Genomic DNA, 14,582 nt, shown 5'->3' on the forward strand with positions numbered 1-14,582 from the left:
TCACCGAACTCAACGTGGAGCAAAGGAAAAGCAGCCGACCTCAGACTGGAGGAGACGCGGCCCGGGCGGGTCTCAGTCCCAGCGGCCAGAGAGTCCCCGTTTCCTCGCCGGCTCGCGCCCCGTCGGCCGAGGGAACGCCCTTGGCCCGAGGTCCCTGGCCCACCGGAGCCCGGCCACGCGTCCGGCGACGACCGCTCTGAGTGGCGGTGTCAGGGTGGCCGGTGTGGGGTCCTGGTACTCCGCAAGCAGCCCTAAGCCCCGAAGTGACAGCGCCCAGACCGGCCGCCCTTCCCTTGGAAGGCGCGGGGCGGGTTCTCGCCTTCGGGCGCCGGCGTCTGGGCAGCGAGGGGCGGCGGGGAAAGTCCGGAGGACGCTGGCGGCCCGCACTTCCGCTCCGGTCCAGGCCACCAGCCCCGCCGTCCAGCACAAAGGTCCCTGCCGGGCCGCCCTCGTACGGGAGCCCGAAGCCGCCGCCCGCCCAGCCCAGATCCCCACCTTCTCCGGGAGGCGTCCGGTCCCGCGCGGTGCGCTCGGGCCGTGGCTTGTCGGCTCCCGCTCGGCCTCTCCCGCGGTCTGGCGCGGCCTCTAGATCTCGGGCTGGGCGGGCGGCGGCTCTTCCTCCTCCTCCCCCACCTCCTCCTCCGGGCGAGAGGCGGGGACTCGCGGGCCGGAGCCGCCTCCAGGCCAGAAAGGACCCCTACGGCCCTGCCTTCTCGAAGCGCCCCGCCCGCTCCTCCCGCTGCCGCCGCTGCCGCTCCCTCCGGAAATGCATTCCTCCCGCGCCGCGTCAGCCGCTGGCCGCGCCGGGGGGAGGAGGCGGCCGGAAGCCGGAGGCCGGGACAAAGAAGTGAGGGGGTCGCGCCTGGCCGGGCCTGCGCGGTGCCTCAGTTTCCTGTGCCGAGGGGAGGGATGTGGGGTGAGGGGTGTGCACCGCGCCCCGGCTTTCCAGCTGGTCTTAGGTTCTGCGTCCCGAGGCTGCACGTCTGTCTAACAGCCCACAGTCCCGTTGCCCTGGACTCGCCCGGTCCCTTTAGCTACGGGAACTTGGAGATAGATGGTCCCCTAACCTGTAGTGGTTCATGGGGCCCCAAACGTTTCCCTTTTGGAAGGGAATTAGGTGAAACCAATATTGTTTTCCCGGAATGACAGTTTTCTTGACTTGGGTCTGTGAGGAAGGTGAAGACTTGGAAAGAAGATGGGTACCGAGAAGGGTGGAGGTGAGGAAAGTTTTAGAGAAAAACTGCCGAGTTGGGGAGCTGCTCTTGTGAGATTAATCGGCTGGTCCATTTATGGGAAACATGGATGAGAAGGAAAAGTTTCATCCTTAAGAATACAGTTTCTACTTATCCTCACTTTTTTTTAGTAGTGGACATAGGAGTTGGAGAAGAAGCATTTAAGAGGAAAGGGTAACATTCATTATGACAATGGCTGGGCGCAATTTTTTTTAATCGTTATTGTTGAAAGTATTACATATGCCCCCACCCCGCCAATGACCTCTCCTACCTCGGCTCTGCCCGCCCCAACTGGGCACATTTTGATAAGAAGAGTGAAACTTGTACCAGCCAACATCATACTGAAACCCAGTAATTTCAGAATATGCTGCTGGCAAACTGAAAATGTGCTTTGCCAGTTGTGAACTGTAATACCCAATTGGGAGCAGAGCTCAAATGATGAGGTCTATGAAACTGACAAATAGTAGTTCACTTGCCTGAGATTAGAAGCTGGGATGCCCATTTGGCTGCCAATCTCAGACACAAGAAAACACAGTAATCCCACCTGTGGAACATTTGCACATTGCTCACTAGTAAAATCAAATCTGTTGGTTAGATAATCTCTGGAGACCTCTAAGAAATGAGCATGATTTTTGCCACTTCCTTCATGGATGTTCAAGCTTGAGAGGCTAAACCAGTGGTTCTCAACCTTGGCTGCACATTAGAATCACCTGGGAATCTTTTTAAAATCCTGATTTCTGGGCCTCATTCTCCGGAAATTCTGTTTCTTTGTTATGGGGTGGGGCCACAACATTAGTAACAAAGAAACAGAATTTCTGGAGGATGAGGCCCAGAAATCAGGATTTTAAAAAGACTCCCAGGTGATTCTAATGTGCAGCCAAGGTTGAGAACCACTGGTCTAAATGATGTCTCCATAGTAATATCCCAATAATAAAGCTTCCACCAGACATCAACATTCTTAATTTTAAAAGTCATTTCTCATAGCAATATTCTTTTCTGATATATCGCCTCCAGCAAGGGAAACAAAAGGAAAATAAAGGGACTACATCAAACTAAAAAAAATGTTTGCAAAGGAAACCATCAACAAAATGAAAAGACAACCCACTGAATGGGAGAAAATATTTGCTGATACTCTGATAAGTGCCTAATATCCAAAATTTATAAAGAATTTATAAAACTCAATATGCCAAAAGAAACCACCCCAAAAATTCAATTAAGAAATGGCAAAGGACCTAAATAGACACTTAAACAAATAGGACAGATAATCAATAGACATAATGAAAAAATGCTCAATGTCACTAATCAGAGAAATGCAAATTAAAACCACAATGAGCTATCACCTCGCACCTGTCAGAATAGCTATCATCAAAAAATCAACAAGCAAGTGTTGGTAAGGATGTGGAAAAAAGGGAACCCTGGGACACTATTGGTTGGAATGCAGATTGGGGCAGTCAATGTGGAAAACAGTATGAAGTTACCTCAAAAAAATTAAAAATAGAACTGCCTTCATGACCCAGCAATTCCACTTCTGGGAATAATATTCAAAGAAACCCAAAACACTAATTTGAAAGAATATATGCACCCCTATGTTCATTGCAGTGTTATTTACAATAGCCAAAATTTGGAAGCAGCCCAAATGTCCATCAGTAGATGAGTAGATAAAAAAGCTGTGGTACACTTACACAATGGAATACTACTAAGCTGTAAACACACACACACACACACACACACACACACACACACACACACACACAAAAACCCAGGATATCTTACCTTTTAAAACAGCATGGAAGGACTTGGAGAATATTATGCTAAGAGAAATAAGCTAGTAGAGAAAGACAAATACCATATGATCTCACTTACATGTGGAATCTAATGAACAAAATAAACTGACAAACAAAATGATGACAGACTCATGAATATAGAGAACAAACTGACAGCTGTCACGGGGAAGGTTTTAGGGGCTGGGTGAGAAGGGTGAAGGTTTTAAGAAAAAAAAAAGAACTAGAGACTATGGACACGGACAACAGTATGGTGATTGCCGGAGGAAGGTGGTGTGGGAGGAGATAGAAGAAGGTAAACAGGGGGATAAATGGTGATAAGGGAATCTTGACTTGGAGTGGTAAACACACAATACAATATAGTAATACAGATGATGTATTGAAGAATTGTATATTTAAAACCTGTATATATTTTTAAAAAATCTTTATTGTTGAAAGTATTATATATGTCCCCTTTTTCCCCCATTGAGTTCTTGCAGCCCACCTCCAACCTCCTTCCCAGGTCTTCACCACCCTATTGTCTGTGTCCATGAGGTGGGCTGCGAGAACTCAATGGGGGAAAAAGGGGAAATATATAATACTTTTTGTCTATCTGTATACAAGTTCTCTTCCCACCCACTCACCCTCCCGTGCCTTTACTCTGAAGTTTGACAGTCTGTTCCATGCTTCTGTGTCTCTGAACCTATTTTTGTTCATCAGTTTATGTTCATTAGATTCCACATATGAGTGAGATCATGTGATACTAGTATCTTTCTCTGACTGGCTTATTTCGCTCAGCATAATGCTCTCCAGTTCCATACATGCTGTGCAAATGGTAAGAGTTCCATCTTTTTTTTTTTCCAGCAACATACCACAGTTTTTTAATCCATTCATCTGCTGATGGGCACTTAGGCTGTTTCCAATTCTTAGCTACTGTAAATTATGCTGCTGTGAACATAGAGGTGCATATATCCTTTCTGATTGGTGTTTCTGGTTTATTGGGATATATTTCTAGAAGTGGAATTACTGGAGAAGTGGGATTACTGGGTCAAAAGGGAGTTCCATTTTTAATTATTTGAGAAAACTCCATACTGTCTTTCACAGTGGCTGCACCAGTCTGCATTCCCACCAGAAGTGCAGGAGGGTTCCTTTTTCTCCACATCCTCGCCAGCACTTGTCATTTGTTGATCTGTTTATGAGAGCCATTCTGACAGGTGTGAGGTGGCACCTCATTGTACTTTTGATTTGCATCTCTTGGATGATTAGTGACTTTGATCCTTTTTTCATATGCCTTTTGGCCTTCTGAATGTCCTCTTTGGAGAAGTATCTAGTTAGGTCCTTTGTGCATTTTTTAAATTGAATTGTTTGTCTTCCTTTTGTTAAGTTGTATGAGTTCCCTATTAATTTTGGAGATGAACCCCTTATTGGATGTATCATTGGCAAATATGTTCTCCCATGCAGTGGGATCTCTTGTTAATTTGTTGATGGTTTCTTTTGCTGTGTAGAAGCTTTTTTATTTTGATGTAGTCCCATTTGTTTATTTTCTCCTTAGTTTCCATTGTCCTAGGACAGGGGTGGGCAACCTTTTTGTGAGTGCGTGCCAAAACCAGCAAAATCTCTGACTCAAAATTCTTCTGCGTGCCAACCCTAATTTTTTGAGAACATGTTATGCCTACTTGATATTCCTTAAGGTGTACGTATGTGAAGAACCTTGAAGAAATAATAAAATTCATTCGAGCGACAAAAACACAGTTTATGATGATGAAAAATACATTTATTTTTAATGTATACATGTATACTGATAGTCCAACAGAAAACTTTATGACTCCGTTTGATATTATCAGTGGGACTTTTGCTGCTGCATCACTGATGACAGAGATTTTACATTAGGTTTATATTTCGTGAGATATGCACAAGCTACTACTTTCATCCATCAGGCTACTCCTATTATGAGACTTAACAAAATTCATCACTGAAAACAAAGATTCACAAGTGTATGTGAATGAAAACATGGAGAGTAATGCTGTTGCAAAGTTTTTTAAACAGAAAAAATTTTCTGGAATGGCATTCCAAGTCCTCAGTAGTTCATTTTCGACACTTCTCTCTGGTACTTCTGTCTCTAATCACTTTTTTTCAATGTTTTCCAAGTCAACTCTAAGGTCAATAAATTTCTGCTTCCAAATTGAGCTACTCTGAAATTCAATCAACTGCATTTCAAAGTCAGCCATGTCTATCCATGAAAACATTTGTAAGTTTAGTTCCTCTAGTTTCATGCTGTCTGGAAACCTCATGAATTTTGCTGTCTCTTCCAGTTCTCTGAATTTCGCAAATCTTGAGAAGAACTGCTCAATAGTTGACTTGATGATGTTTAAAAACAGCTTTTGAAGGCTTTGACAGTCTGTTCTGTCATCTTTTGGGAGGTCTTTGATGTGCCTCTTGAGGTTTGGGAAATATCTAAATCTCTCACCATCCACATCCCTCTTAAATACTTCCAGTTTCTTTTCAAAAGCCTTTATGTAACCAAACATAACATCAAGTGTCTTGCCAGTTCCTTGTAATTTCACATTTAAGTCATTCAAATGTTCACAAAAATTGTAAATGGAAGATTATAAGAGAGGGTTTTGTGTGCCAGCAAAAGTTACTGGCGTGCCATGTTTGGCACACGTGCCAGGGGTTGCCCACCCCTGTCCCAGGAGATGTATTGGTAAACATATTGCTACAAGAGATGTCTGAGATTTTGCTGCCTATGGTTTTTTCTAAAATTTTTATGGTTTCACTAATTATATTTAAGTCTTTTATCCATTTTGAGTTTATTTTTGCGTGAAGTGTAAGTTGGTGGTCTAGTTCCTTCCTTCCTTCCTTCCTTCCTTCCTTCCTTCCTTCCTTCCTTCCTTCCTTTCTTTCTTTTTTTTTTTTTTTGCATGTATCTGTCCAATTTTCCCAGCACCATTTATTGAAGAGACTGTCTTGACTCCATTGTATGCTCTTGCTTCCTTTGTCAAATATTGAGCATAATGGCTTGGGTCAATTTCTGGGTTCTCCGTTCTGTTCCATTGATCTATATACCTGTTCTTGTGCCAGTACCAGGAAGTTTTGAAAACAATGCCTTTGTAGTATAACTTGATATCTGGTATTGTGATCCCTCCAACTTTGTTCTTATTTCTTGAGATTGCTGCGGCTATTCGGAGTCCTTTTTTATTCCATAAACATTTTTTGGAGAGTTTGTTCTAGGTCTGTGAAATATGCTTTTGGTATTTTAATAGGGATTGCATTGAATGTATAGATTGCTTTGGGTAGTATGGACATTTTAATGATGTTGATTCTACCAATCCATGAACACGGTATATTCTTCCACTTTTTTATATCTTCCTCTATCTCTTTTCTCAAAGTCCTGTATTTTTCTGAGTACAGGTCTTTTACCTCCTTAGTTAAGTTTATTCCTAAGTAGCTTATATTTTTTGTTTCAGTGGTAAATGGGATTTTTGTTTAGTTTCTCTTCTGAGAGTTCATTATTGGTGTGTAAAAATGCCATAGATTTCTGGGTGTTAATTGTATATCCTGCTACATTGCCAAATTCATTTATTAAAGCTAGAGTTTTTTGATGGAATCTTTAGGATTTTCTTTGTACAATATTATGTCATCTGCGATAATGACAGTTTTACTTCCTCCTTTCCAATTTGGATGCCTTTTATTTCTTCTTCTTGTCAAAACCTGTAGACTTTTATTAACCAACTAGAGGCCCAGTGCACAAAATTTGTGCACTGGGGGGTGGGGTTCCCTCAGCCCAGCCTGCCCCACTCACAGTCCGGGAGCCCTCAGTGGATGTCCTACTGACGGCCACAGTCTGGCAGCAGAGGCTCGGAGCAGGCGTCCTGTGTGTGTGTGTGTGTGTGTGTGTGTATGTGTCCACTGGGGGCCTGCCCCCAGCCACACCATGGAGGCTTGGAGCAGGCGCCCCTCTGTGTTGATCTCTCAGGCTCCTATCATCCACTGCGTGTTTTTCTCTCTCTTGAGCTGTGGCCAGGGTGGGATGCTGCCTGCAGGCTGTGCTTTCCTACTCATGGATCACCAGATCACTGCAGAGACCGAGGGCAGGCCCTTCTGGGTGCTGCTTGTGGGGAACTTTCCTGCTCTGGGGTCGCCATGGTGATCCCAGGAGCAGGCCCACCTGGGGGCCACCGCCCTCCCCACTTGCCTGCTCTGGGATTGCCATGGGGTCCCAGCTGGCAGTGGGACTTAGGTGGCACACAGGGGTCCCGGCTGGGGGTGGGGCTTAGGTGGCACATGGGGGTCCCGGCTGGGAGTGGGGCTTAGGCGGCACACGGGGGTCCCAGCTGGGGGCAGGGCTTAGGCTCACTGGGCTTAGGCGGCACACGGGGGTCCCGGCTGGGGCGGGGCTTAGGTGATGCAATCGCGCCACCTAAGCCAGGCCGCCCAGGGCCGCACACAGGGCCCGATGGTGTCTGGTGCTGGCCAGCCCTGCCTGCAGTATGCAAATTAGCTGCCATCTGCTAATTTGCATATGGCGCTGATTAGCCAATGGGAGGCATAGTGAAGGTATGGTCAATTACCATGTTTATCTATTATTAGATAGGATGTCACCGTAATAAATTCAATTTTAAAAAGTTTAAAAAATTTAAGACAAAATATTAGGTGAAATGTTTAAATAAATTGTTAAATTCTGTCTAAATAGATAAACGTATTGGCTATACCACTGTTCAAAATCAATCAGGATTGGCCTGATCTCAGCATATGAAACCAGTTTTTTTTTAAGTATAATTGATTCAACGTTGATTTGCAGTACATATCTTTATATTTCCTTCCCTGTATGAAATTGGAGAAGGCAGTCTTTGCCACAAGAATATTATGAAACTTACATTTGCATACCCCTAAACAAAATTAGTTCAAGGAGAGTTGAATCATCTGCTTAATCCCAATGTCAAACACTGTTCCAGGGACTCTCCTAATATTTGATAAATATATAAGTAGGTCCTTTTGCTCCCCTGGGACCAGGCCAGAACATTTGGCTAAACTAAAGTGTAAGTAGCAATTTATGTATAGAAGTCATGAGCTTTTGGAAACAGAGAAATTAAAGAACATATTCTCTAAGAAAACCAGTGATTGGTCAGGAGTATTACTACTTGAATTTTCCCCTAAATATTAATCAATGGACAATTAGCTAACTATAAAATTTATGGAAGTCTAAACAAGGGTTGGTCAGACTTACCAGACTAAAGATGAAATCCTAGTAAGCAGGGAAAGTACAAGTCTCATTGCTAGATCATATCATAATAGAACATCTGTTAGCACCATGACTTTAAGACAAATCATACTTTACCTATACCATCTCCAATTATTGTAAGTTTCTTCTGCCATCTTATAAGTCATTATGTCAAATATTTAAAAGTTGACCTATTAGTTTTAGCACCATATCACTATTTGCTCCTCAAAATCTATCTTTATTCACCTACTCTTTCCAAAGTAAAGTTTCAAAGTTGCATGACTTTATTGGATGTTCAGGATCATTTCAATCAGTATTTAATCCCTATTTCTACGTATTTATAATTAAGGTATAGGCTTACATAAACGAAAGGAACAACTAATATTTAGTCTAGAACAAAATGGCTAAAGGCTTCACTAAAAACGTATCTCTTTTGAACAGTGAGAGTGAGTCAGCATTTGCTTCAGGAGTGGATAGCTGTCTTTCTCTTCTAGTTTTATCATTCCTGGCACTTAGCCTTTAAAAGAGTACCTCTTTCAGTTAGCCACACATCATCCCATGGTAACTTGAAAGCTTTTCAGGTTTTGAGAATGGAAATATTCTAAGAAGAATAAACTTGTATAGGCAAATATTTTAGTACACATTGATTTTCATTTATTAAGTATAATAATCACCAGAAGCAAGACCTCATGGCATTAGAACAAAGAATGAATACCTGCATTGTGAAAATAAAAGCGTATACCCAAGACCAAATTCTTCTTGGTGTTGGCCATGGACTGGCACATTCTGGCACAGTTCATAACAAATCATTTAAAAATAAACAGGATAACTTGGTGACCCACTATGCTCAAGATAGCCCCAGTTTGTCTGTTGTCCAAACATAATTATTAATAACACTCCTTTTCATTTTCAAAAGTGCATCCTGATATGGTCCCCCTATAAATAAGAGCCTCCAGACAATGAGGAATAAGAAGAGTAATTTTAGAAATTTAAAGGGGATGCATAGGGAAATATAGCAAATGAGGTTTCAGGTGTAGAGGTAAAGATCAATTCCAACATTGATAAAGGGGAAAAAAACCTGTGTGGGGATTAGTGTGCTGAATGAGGCAGTTCCTATGTGAGGAAAATTCCCTACTAGGAGATTTAATTAGGGAAAATCTTTGAAAATTGCCTGGATGACTAACAAGACTTGATTTTAAATCATGTTGTAAATGTAAATGATGGCTTCCAGAGCAAACTGATTGACCACAGCTAGATAAGTATTCAGCTACTTACTTAAGAACCATTTCTAAAAATGATCAGAAATATTTTTCTCAACTGCCATGTCCAGCTACTTAGAACATAATGCCTTTAAATATTAAAAAAAGAAAAAGGTTGCTCTCTGACTCCGCCCACCCCCCCGCCATTTGTCTCTGGATCTATTCTTGTTCATCAAATTATGTTGATCATTATATCCCAAATATGATTGAGATTATGTGATATTTATCTTTCTCTAACTGGCTTATTTCATTTAGCATAATGCTCTTCAGTTCCATGCATGCTGTTGCAAATGGTAAAAGTTCCTTCTTTTTTATAGGGAGCAACCAAAAAACTTGTATGCATGCATATTACCATAACCAATGGACACAGACACTGGGGTGGGGACTTGCCCAGGGTGGGAATGGTTGCGGGGGTGGGGGGGTCAATCGGGGAAAAAGGAGACATATGTAAAACTTTCGACAATAAATGAATTAAAAAAGAAAAAGGTGAGTAGATGGGGATGAAAATGATAACAGTCTCTGGTAATGTCTTATACTGATATGAAAGTGCTTCTAAATCATAAACAACCCCATTCCTCCTTTTAAAGAAATGAAAATCCCTCTATTAAATGTGAATGTGTCCCTGGCCAGTGTGGCTCAGATGGTTGAGTGTCGTCCCATGCACCAGAGGTCGCTGGTTCAATTCCCAGTCAGGGCATATGCCTGGGTTTTGGGAGTTTGATCCCCAGTAGGGGACATGCAGGAGGCAGCCAATAGATGTTTCTCTCTTCCTCTCTCTCTAAAATCAATAAAAGCATATTTAGAAAAACACACACAGCTTCTTAAAAAATAAATAAATGTGAATTTGTGTGCTTTGGTTTGAAAAAAAAAAAAAAAAAGTCAGCCCTGAGAATTATTGACATTTTTGAAGAACAAGAAAGGGTGAGACAATCCTTCCAGTTTCTCCTTCTTCTGTCTCTAAATATATAAATAACATGCAAATAGTCATTCTGTCTCTAAATATATAAATAACATGCAAATAGTCATAATGCAGGGAAACTGGAAGTTTATTTTACAACTTTTAATTTTTGGCTTGGGAACTTTGATTTAGTGGACACTTCTCAATACCCTGTTATCATTGCCAGAGGAACCATGAAATATTCAGTTTGCTACAAGGCAACCACCAACTCCTGTACGTATGGTATGTGTCAGTGAATTTGAGAAGCCTGTCGTGAGGCTTCAGTCGGAGCTTTATTACTTTGTTTTTTTTAAAGTAAGGTGGAAAATGCCAGAATAGTGTGGCCTGATTTGCAATGTATTCCTTTTAGCTAAGGCATTAAGTCTTTTCCTTTTCTAGATACTTAGTCATTGCTGGATTAGGGCTTTGAATATGGGTCACTTATGAAAGGCTGCCTCAACTGGTTCTGCTTTATGTTCTCCATATATAGCGGCCCCTTTTTCTCCTGTCCACTGGGAGTGAGCACTCCCTGCCAACATTCAGATGCTGAACATTTTTAGGAGCCCAGAGGGAACAGTGTTTTTAGGCAGCTCTTTTCAGACACTGAGTTTCTTCAGCTGGAGAAGGGAATGTGCCTTCCCAAATAAGAATGAAGAATATGCCAAATATAAGCAGTTGAATAGCACTGGAGTTATTTTTAGGAACCAGGGTCATTCAGTACAGGAAATGATGGTGCTACCAATAGTTTATGGCTAGTGACTATAAAACAACACTATTTCTATACTCCTTTAACTACTTTTGAGTATGTTGAGAAAATTTGGAAATTTGAATTAGGAGAAGCTTGATTTTAGACCAAATTCATTACAGAGTGGTTACTGTTAAAAAGTATGTCTATAAGTAGAAGCATCCTCCTCCCCAAAATTAATCCCCATAACATATGATCTAAGATAGAATTTTTGCTGTGTATCTATATAGGACACCATGAGTCCATGAACACCCTAAAATTGTAGACAAAGTTTCATTTATGCATACAAATCTGTATTTTTGCAGCTATTTCTTATTTTAATAGGATCTTAACCCCAAAACATTAAGAATCATTATTTTGTTTTCTAACTAAATTTATTGGTGTGACATTGGTTAATAAAATTATATAGGTTTCAAGTGTACAACCATCATCATCTGAATATTGCATTGTGTGCCCACCACCCAAAGTCAAGTCTCCTTCTGTCACCAATTTTTTCTTGTTGTTGCCCTAGAATTTTGAGTTGTATATTGATTAGTTTTATCCAAAACAAACTTTTAAACATCAGATAAAGTTCCAAATATGTTGTTATAATGAGATTTTCACTGCAGTGTTATTTAACTGTAGGAGCTGGAACAGAAAAAGTAAATCTTTTGTATCAAACCACACAACTAAAGAGTGCTGTTTGTGTTTACTTTTCAAGGTAAAATAAACTTCAAAGATAAACTAGAACTTTTTATTTCAAATGTTCAACATACATACTGGGACAAAAATGCCTTCAAATTACATCTAAAAATCACCCTAGTTAAAAACTGTTGTAAAATTTTAATTAGATTGAGAGCAATTGCAAATACATTTTAATGATATTTCCTAACAATATTTTCCATGTTGTATTCAGAGAACAAGGCTTGTGACTGCTACTTTAGGATTTCTGCATTGTTGTTGACTGATGTCACAGGCTTTTTACTCTATGATCACAAGAATTCCTTATTTAGAACTGGTAAAGGTTTCCACATACCTAAAATATCAATTAAACTATTTTTCTCTTACAGTCAGAACATCGGCTATGAAATGAAGCACTTCAATTAAAACTTTGCCAGTAGGGATAAAATACTTGCAGAAGACATATCTGATATAGGATTGTTATCCAAAATATACAACAAAGAACTCTTAACAATAAGAAAATAACCTGTTTTAAAAAATGGGCCACAGACAATAGTACATGAAGGCTTGGGAGGGACAGGTGCAGAGTGGAAGGGATCAATAGGAAAAAACACACACAAAAATCAAAGGGGACATCTGTAATACTTTCAATAATAAAGATAAATTTTAAAGAAATAAACCAAGTACCTTAACAGATACCTCATCAAATGGGATATACAGAAGGCAAATAAGCATTTGAAAAGAGGCTCTGTATTATATTTGGGGGATTTCAAATTAAAACAAAAGTGAGATACCACTACACTTTTATTTTGTTTTAATTTTTAAAAATACATATATATTTTGATTTTTTTCTTTTTTTCCTTTTTATTAATTAAATCTTTATTGTTCTGATTATTACATTTTTTCCTCTTTTCCCCCCCATTAACTCCCCTACACCCAGTTCCCACCCCACCCTCCTCCCTCACTCCCCATCCACTGTCCTCATCCATAGGTGCACGATTTTTGTCCAGTCTCTTCCCATATCCCCATCACCCCTTTCCCCTCCAAAGAATAGCCAGTCCACTCCCTTTCTATGCCCCTGATTCTATTATAATCACCAGTTCATTCTGTTCATTAGATTATTCACTTGATTTGTAGATTCATTGTTGATAGATGTGTAATTGTTGTTCATAATTTGTATCTTTACCTTTTTCTTCTTCTTCCTCTTCTTAAAGGATACCTTTCAGCATATCATACAATACTGGTTTGGTGGTGATGAACTCCTTTAGCTTTTTCTTATCTGTGAAGCTCTTTATCTGACCTTCAATTCTGAATGATAGCTTTTCTGGGTAAAGTAATCTTGGTTGTAGGTTCTTGGTATTCATCACTTTGAATATTCCTTGCCACTTCCTTCTGGCCTGCAAAGTTTCTGTTGAAAAATCAGCTGACATTCGTATGGGTACTCCCTTGTAGGTAACTGACTTTCTTTTTCTTGCTGCTTTTAAGATTCTCTCTTTGTCTTTTGCTCTTGGCATTTTAATTATGATGTGTCTTGGTGTGGTCCTCTTTGGATTCCTTTTGTTTGGGGTTCTCTGTGCTTCCTGGACTTGTAAGTCTATTTCTTTCACCAGGTAGGGGAAGTTTTCTGTCATTATTTCTTCAAATAGGTTTGAAGTGCACTTCCCTCTGGCTGGCCCTACACTTTACCCAGGGCACTGTGACCACACGAGCAGCAGCCAGATGAGCAGCCCGCCCTGTCTGAGGAGCAGCAGCCACACGAGCAGCCTGCCAATATCCAAGGAGCAGTGGCCCCATGCAGCCTGCTCCCGTCTGAGGAGCAGCAGCCACATGCAGCCCACCCCCGTCTTAGGTGTGGCAGTCACATGAGCAGCTCACTCCCATCCAAGGAGCAGCAGCTCTGTGAGCAGCCCGCCCCCATCCAAGGAGCAGCAGCTATGCGAGTGGCCTGACCCCTGACTGATGAGCAGCAGGCTCACATGCACCCCACCCCTGTCTGAGGAGTAGCAGCCGTGCGAGCAGCCCAACCCCATCTGAGGACCAGCAGCTGCCCAAGCAGCCCATCTCTGTCCAAGGAGCAGAAGCTGCTCACAGCCCACCCCCCCCGCCCTGATTGAGGAGCAGCAGCCTTGTGAGCAGCCTACCCCCATCCGAGGAGCAGCAGCTGCATGAGCAGCCTTCCCCACACCAGTCAGAGGAGCTACCACTGTTGTGAGCAGCGCCCTCCAGAAGGCCTGCCACCAACTGAGGAGCAGGTGCTTCTGAGACCACCCGAGGAGCAGCCGCCGCCCAAGGAGCTGCTGCTGCCTGAGGAGCAGCCCCTGCATGACTTGACACCTAGATCCTTTGGTGAGAGCAAAAAATGGGGAGACAAAGTAACCCCCAAAGGAAAGAAAAGGAGGAATCGCCAGATAAGGGGCTAAGTGAAATGGAGGCATGAAATATGTCAGAAAAAGAATTCAGACTAAGGGTCATTCAGTTCATAAACTGGATGGATTCATACAACTTACGTAAGAATCAAGAAGAAATAAGGAATGATATAGCTGCAATAAAAAACACCATGGCAAGTTTCAACAGTACACTAGGAGAAGTGGAGGACCGAATTAGTAAATCAGAAGATAGGGAAGCAAAGCACACCCAAACTGAGCTGCAATTGAAGAAAAAAATTAAAAGACAGGAAGAGGGCCTAAGGGAGCTTTGGGACAACATGAAACGAACCAACATACGAATAATAGGGGTGCCAGGATGACAGGAAGAGGAAAAAGGGTTAG

General features: G+C 41.9%; 1 protein-coding gene and 1 long non-coding RNA gene across 4 annotated transcripts in view; one reads left to right on the forward strand and one right to left on the reverse strand.

The window, feature by feature from the left end:
* Positions 1-637, reverse strand: part of ITGB1 (integrin subunit beta 1) — a 61,010-nt gene extending 60,373 nt beyond the window's left edge. For 2 of the 3 annotated variants that reach the window (XM_059712780.1, XM_059712762.1), the window contains exon 1: positions 496-637. The gene's annotated coding sequence lies outside the window, so the exon portion shown is untranslated. Of the gene's footprint in view, positions 1-39; positions 181-495 lie in introns of those variants that run through there. The other variant, XM_059712770.1, reaches the window with a different exon arrangement.
* LOC132211217 (uncharacterized) overlaps positions 1-14,582 on the forward strand; it is a 1,824,365-nt gene that overhangs the window by 122,914 nt on the left and 1,686,869 nt on the right. The gene's annotated exons all lie outside the window — the stretch shown is intronic.

The sequence above is a fragment of the Myotis daubentonii genome, chromosome 1 (assembly GCF_963259705.1).
Source record: "Myotis daubentonii chromosome 1, mMyoDau2.1, whole genome shotgun sequence".
Classification (NCBI taxonomy): Eukaryota; Metazoa; Chordata; class Mammalia; order Chiroptera; family Vespertilionidae; genus Myotis; species Myotis daubentonii.